This window comes from Phoenix dactylifera, chromosome 12, assembly GCF_051530095.1.
Source record: "Phoenix dactylifera cultivar Ajwa chromosome 12, Ajwa_hap1_PhDact_Kaust_v1.1, whole genome shotgun sequence".
Classification (NCBI taxonomy): Eukaryota; Viridiplantae; Streptophyta; class Magnoliopsida; order Arecales; family Arecaceae; genus Phoenix; species Phoenix dactylifera.
Window position 1 is genome coordinate 6,753,731 of NC_143201.1, and position 7,333 is coordinate 6,761,063.

Below are 7,333 nucleotides of genomic sequence, written 5' to 3' on the forward strand. Positions count from 1 at the left end.
TTCAATGACTCATCTTTATTATGTGACTAGAATATTCTTTCATAATTCAGAAGAGTTTGGGCCAAAGTTAGAAATATTTCTTAAGATTTTTATGAATGCTGATCGACAAAATGTCTGCTTCTTCTTCTCATTTTTCTACGACTTTTTTCATCTACCAATCTATAATATAGCATCTGAGGATCTTTATTTTCTTGTATTTTTTTTTCTAATCTTCAATAAAAGCCAGGTGGATATCTCTGCCTCCCTTTCATTCAAAACAAAGAGAACCTAGTTTCCTCTCTTACTCTCTCTCACACACACTCTCTCTCTCTGATAGTTGGAAGGATAACACTTTATCAGAATTTTACCAATGCTTCCTGAAGTAGGTATTTCTCTAAATATTAGCATTTACAAGATAGAATAGATTAAGGATCTTTCCATGCAGGACATCTTCTCTAAGTATGGAAGAGAAGGAAATAATAAGCAGTAGTGAACATAAATATATGCGGTATGCAATCGGTGTCTGCATATACAATTAATTATTATTATCATGATATATATATGCATGCAAAACTTGCCTTGAATCCTGAGCTATCAATTTTCTCATTGAGTGACCAAAATTCTGATGTATTGAGATTTTAGTTTATCTTAGTTGATATAAGAATTTGAAAGAAACCAAAATTTTTCACATCTTGGCTGAAATCAATATTTTGGCCAATATGGTAAGTCCAAGATTATCAACAATCTTTAATAACTCATTGTGAGATTTATTATTTAAGAAAATTTATTAAAAATAAAATGAGTGATTGTTTGATATGAATGTATCCTATGGTTGATTTATCAATTTATACTGGCCAAGATAATAAGTTAATTTTTTTCATACATCATATCAAGGGATTCTTGCTACTGATACGTATCACTACTAATATTCATGGAGCTGATAGGACTATTTTCAGCTAAAAAGATTGATAGGTATTTTATGTATTATATGAATATTGAGAGGATATATTTTTAGTTTATATATATATAACATTATGTGTATATATATGTTACGAACATTCACAGCGAGCAACATACTATCATATAAATCATCAGAACTAGATGAATTATCTACCACAACTCCAGCTTTTGGGCCACCCGACCTAAAAAAAAGGGCCCATTGGCATCCGCAATTGAGTCCGTAAGATGGCGACAGAGTTTCCCCACCTGAACTTATACAGACTTCGCGGAAAGGAAAGTTGCATGGCTTCCTTTAGCAAAGGGTCGCCATCCCAACAAACTCTTCTCCTTTCCTTCCGGGCTTTCATCTTGAGAATTTTTGGCATGGAAGTAAGGGAATTCTCAGTTTCAACAGCTCTATCATCCACTCATTAATACTCTCCCTGTATATAATAATATATTTTATACGACTGCATGTCATGATATCTCCATCTATAGACCTATGTCATTCAAAGGTGATGCTTTGGGGATCAAAAGAGTTTGGTATCTTTAATTATGAGATGCATGAGATGGAGGTCGAAGTAGCACCAGTCCGTATCTTCCTTGTTCTTTTTCCTTATTCGATATGAATTCACCTCGAAATTCTACTAAGGACTGGTCAAAAAGCGGAGATAACACACATGCACGAGGGATGAGTGTGAGGGAGAGCAGAGGGCGAGGACAGACGAAATGATGGTGCTTTTGATGAATGTTAGGTCGTTATCCTGAATCATTTTTAAGAAGGGAGTGGGGGCTTCTCTCTTTAATTAACTATCTTGTGGGCACGAGTGAGTTTAGGCAAAGCAAAGCACCTGAACAAAAGCTGTTTGGCTCTATGTATTTTTTCTTCCATAGCAGTACTGTAGCCTTTAATAGGTGTTTAGGGACTAGAAATATGTGAGCACTCTACAAAACCAAGTGATCAGGAGATTAAAGCAGGGGAACAGTGAGGTATAAAGAGAATGGCAAGTATTGTGTTGAAGAAACAACTGGGGAAAGAATTCTTATATTATGCCAACAATTCAGTGAAATTATGCCAACAATTCACTGAAACTTTAGAAAATATTCTTATATTAAAATTGAAAAAAATATAAATTAGGAATACAAACTTCTTAATATGTTTACTTCTCAGTAACAAAGAAAAGGCCTTCCTGTTATATTTTCATTTTCATTCTCGTAAATTCATGAATGGAAGAGGCAAGAATAATAAAGAATAGGGAAAAACACCACAGACAAAATATACGATAATTGTTAAATATTTTATTACTATCAATGCTTTTCAGATTTTCTGGATTTGTTTTTAATTTTTAGAGGCCTTTCTTTGTATGATATTTACTGAAAACAATAGATCAGGCTTAAAAGTTCAACCAGTGAAGGTTTTTTTTTTTGGGGGAAAAGACAGATGATTCATGAACTATTTGTATGACATACATATATTAACAACTTAAAAGAGAAATCTGAAGAAACATTAGCAATATTAGTTCAGAGAACATTAACTAAATACTAAGTCAAAAACTAAAAAAGACAACCTATAGATCTCCCTTTTGGCAGTTCAGCCACTAGTCAAAAATGCTATCTCGGTATCGGTAAGCTCAGCTAGTCAGCTGCAGCATTCCCCTCATGAAAAAAGTGAGTGGACTAAAACCAGCTTGAGGAATCATACTCCATATATCCTATATCTACAGGTGAGCATCAACTTGTCAACCACTATTGAAGTGTAAGTGCAAAAATACTTGTATTTATTAATTCTTCCTTTACTGGATTCTATGTGTGGCTGAGCTTGTCTAGTTTTGTAATGTCGTGCATAGATGAGATGCCCATGCATGACTTTTTTTTTCTTGCCAACTTTCTGGATTCACATAATTTATTTCTTGGATACTTGTAAGTTTACATGAGAGATTCCCTTTTTGGATAATGTGGTGTAAAATAGAAAGTGTTTCATGGATTTCATTCTAAAACCAGAAGATAGAGAGACGCAATAAATCTCATCCGTTATCCTTGCCTGAAACCTCTATTGATTTACCTACTTATACTTTTGCATGAATATTATAAATATATTATTCATCAAATATTAAAAAATAATATAATATATTAGATGTTATTATATGAGTATCAATATATCAAATGCTAATAATTATTGTGATAAGATGCAATTATATGATTGGTAACCATACTAACTATGATACATATACTAAGTATACTAAATAAGAAGTTGTTGATATATTACAACATTATAATAATATTATTCTATGTTGCAATTAAGAGCCGGCTTGGATGTTTACCCATCATTCATGAAGAAAATATAAAGCTAGATACGAGAACTTCATTTGACATTACTGAAAGTGGGCGAATGAAGGACTTGTTTTAAGTGTTAAGATGTGACTAGACTAAGATCCATACGGTATTTTGAGTAAAGACACCCACACTCTATGAAATTGAGAATCTCCACTGTAACATATATTATACCCTATATAATATGTCACGAAGTGAAGAGTATAGGTATTGACTACTTTAGTATGTTATCTATGGTCATGAGTGATTTGACTTAAAGAGACATTATTGGAGAATAGTTAACTCAGATCCAAGTGGCATTGGGGCAAAAGGCAAGCAAACTTGGAAATACACCCCTCGCTTGTATTCACTAGCCAGTTATATCATTCTGATGATAATGGTCATAATTATGGATATATGTGAAGTTAAAGAGGGGTTAAGTATTGTTTCCTTGACAGATTGGGAGATGCTTGATCTGATATAAATAATTGAGTTCGGGGTACAATGATATGTTGTGCCATTTTCTTTCCAGACTTTTTGTTTTTTGGGTTGATATCTCCATCGTAGCTAGCCCTAATGGATTTTTGTTTGGAGCTCCCAGGCGTAGGTGTATTCACTAGTGGCATGACCTTTTTGTTTGCATGAATGGGATTCAAGGTTTGATAGCATTATTTAACATATCAAAGGCATGATCGTGCCCATCATTTGTAAGTGGGAGATGTTAATTAGTCCTAGTTGGGCACCCATGAGGGCATGTCCATGCTTGGTTCAAGTGGGAGTTACCACTTGGTGCTAACTGTCTTGTATAGTTATCACTATTCCTAATAACTCCCTCAATCACCCCTATAATAAAACAAGGAGATCAGAGAGGAGAGAGTCACAAATCCATTGATTGCCTACCTTCTATCTCCCTCTACCACCCCTAAACCTAGGAGACTCTTGGATTGTGAGAAAGAGTCATTGTTTCATTTGTAAATAGATTCTTGGCCATGAAATCATGCTTTTCAACCATGCAAGTGAAGTAGGATGATCAAGAGTACGAGAAGGAGCCCAAATGCACATAATCCTAGCCAAAGAAAAATCCTGAAAACATTGATCATGTGCTTCTGAATGGTAAGTTATTGATCTTCCTTCAGGTTGATTATATGATTTCTTTCAAGACCTAACAATGTTGTGAAGGGATATTCTAAAATTTGAGGTTGTTGATCTAATGAGTATGTCCCTCATCCAATATACCTTATTATACAAGTGCTTGTTTCCATTTGTTCTATAATTCCACTCATTCCCCGACAATCATCTTTCTTTTCTTCTTCTTCTTCCCTGATATGTTTCCTATATCATCAATTGAGGGCATTGTTTTTAATTTCATGCCATGCCGTGACTCTAGAACTGCTCTTGGAAGCCACCAAGGGAAAAAAAAATGCTACGGCCAAGCAAATTGAAATACTCCGGACCCATCATAGCATTTCATCCACGTAAATAGTAGTCCCTAAGTTTGAAATAGATAAAAAGACATAAAGAGCGTGATGATGTCATTCTATTATATTTATTTTTAGGTACACTGATCTTTTCTTTTCACAAGGCCCATTGTCCTCATTGAACTATAGAAAGTAAGTACATGGCACTGGGAAGTCTAAAAGTAGGAATGACAAAATGATCTTGATAGAGCTTAGGATTAGTATGTTTTGTGTAAGAGCATTGCATAGGTAGGAAATTCAAAGTTCAGAAATGAAGATGGAAGAGAAGAATTTTTCTCCTAATAAAAAGGAAAAAAGAGAAGAACAATACTTTTCTATAAGTTTCTTACAATAGTGAGCAAGATCTACATAATAATAACAATAATAATAGTGGGTAACTAAAAAAGTACCTAGTTCCTCACTAAGTAACGCTTGGAAGAGTACAGCAGACACAGGCATTGATGCAAGTTGCATCAGGATGACCACTTTGCAAGTTGATGATAAGATGCATGCATTGTAAAAAAAGTTATAATTATACAATAGACTATGAATTTTCATTTCTTGCTACCTCACCTTTTAGAATAGAGATACTAGGGCGATGCTGTGAAAGCATTGACCACTGCGTAGGCTGAAGGATCAAAATTGTTGTCTGGAAGAATCTCATAGTAAGAGGTTCAATCCTAACTAGGAACAAGGATACCGTTTGTGCACTCATATATCATTTGAAAGTCTATAGATGAGGCAAATTTGATCAATCTCAATCAATATTTTTCTTTGCTCGCATTAGGTGTGAGGAGCCCCATCGGTACTCCTTCCTAACATGAAGGAAAGAATAAACGGAGGTCTCTAAGAGAGTCTTTGATGAGTAAGAAAGAGGTTTCGAAGGTGATGGTTTCAAGAAACCCCTCTACCGAATCTTCTCATGGAACCTTGGGACAAGGAAAAGATCTTCAAAATTGTGTTAGTGGCAGGAGCTCCTTTAGATCTTGATGAATGGACCAAGTCTTCCACCAAGAAAGGATTTGCCAGAGTTTGTTTGCTCATCGATGCGGTGAAGAGAGTTTGCCTAGGGGCTCGAATTAGGGTGAAAGATGTTAGCTTAGCTTTAGCTTGGCTGTATATTAGCTTAGCTAGTGACATGACCTAATAATATAGCCGTTGTAATATAGCCGTTGTAACTGTACATGAGCTATATACGATAGCCACCTTCTTACAAAAGGTGGGCTATGGATGGTTTCTACTAAATAAGAAAAGATCTTCATCTTCTCTTCTCCTCTATCTTGACAAAAGATAAGTTCAACTCGCAGCAATTCATCTATGAAGAACTGCAGATATTTGCCACTCTTGTGGTCATATAGGGAGAACCTTGGAATCTTGGGGTTGTGCCAGGAATCAGGAAGCCACACAAGTTTATGGACCTTGGATCCATGCAGCCTAGGTACAAGTATCCTCCTCTTCCACACAAGAGACCAAAAAATCGACTACTCTACCCCCTGCTGGTGGACAATCCTCGACCACATGGATGCAGCCAAGAATAACCATGAAGTGAAACCAATCAAAACCTATGCCAATGGGACCTAAAACCATTCGATTGGTAGGATCATGTTCTCGGTTTCAACCACTGATGATAGACATATTTGAGGAGCCACAGGGAACATAGATTATGGAAATTGTGGTTATCCCAGTAAATACTAACAGAAAATGATATTATGAATAGAGAAGAAGAAAAAAGATAGAAGGAGGAAGACTAAGATCAATGGATAGAAGAATTCTAAGATGTATATTTCTTCAAAATCAATTAATTACAATCTGAAGTTAACTATATATAGGCAAGTCTGAAACTAACAAACTGTACACGTCAGCAAAACTAACTTAACAGATTTGATACAACTCAGCTCCAGCTCAGCTGATGAGCTCAGCAAGTCTAACTAATTAACTGAATCTAGTTATCGGTTGAATCCATGTCTAACTAATCAACTGAATCCAACTATCAGTTGGGCTTCTACTTCATCCATTTCATTTCTAGCTCATCATAGCAACACGTAGGCAGCTTATATTTTAAGACTCCCCCTCAAGATGAGCAATAAATATTACGAATGCTCATCTTGGATAGAAGAAAGAGAAATTGAGCAAAGCTGAGTGCTTTAGTGAAGATATCAGCTAATTGGTATTGTGAATGAATATGCAAGTTGTGAATGAGTCCAAATTGGATCTTTTCTCGAATCAGATGGCAGTCTAATTTGATATGCTTGGTTCTTTTGTGAAAAACTGGATTAACAGCTATAGACAAGGTTGCTTGATTGTCACAAAATAGTAGAGCAGGTCTAGGGTGTGGAACACCAAGATCAGCCAGAATATGTTTGATCCAAGTTATTTCATAGCTTGCAGAGGCCATTGTTCGGTACTTGGCCTTAGTAGAAGACTTGGATACAGTTGATTGTTTCTTGGATTTCCATGAGATTAAAGATTCACCAAGGAACACACAATAACCTATAAGCGATCTCTTGTTTCTGAGCAACCAGCCCAGTCTGAATCAGAGAAAGCTTTGATTTGCAGCTGGGAAGAAGATGGAAAGAATAAGCCTTGGCTAGGGGAAGCTTTAAGATATCTCAGCACACGACGAACAACATCAAGATGAGGCTGGTAGG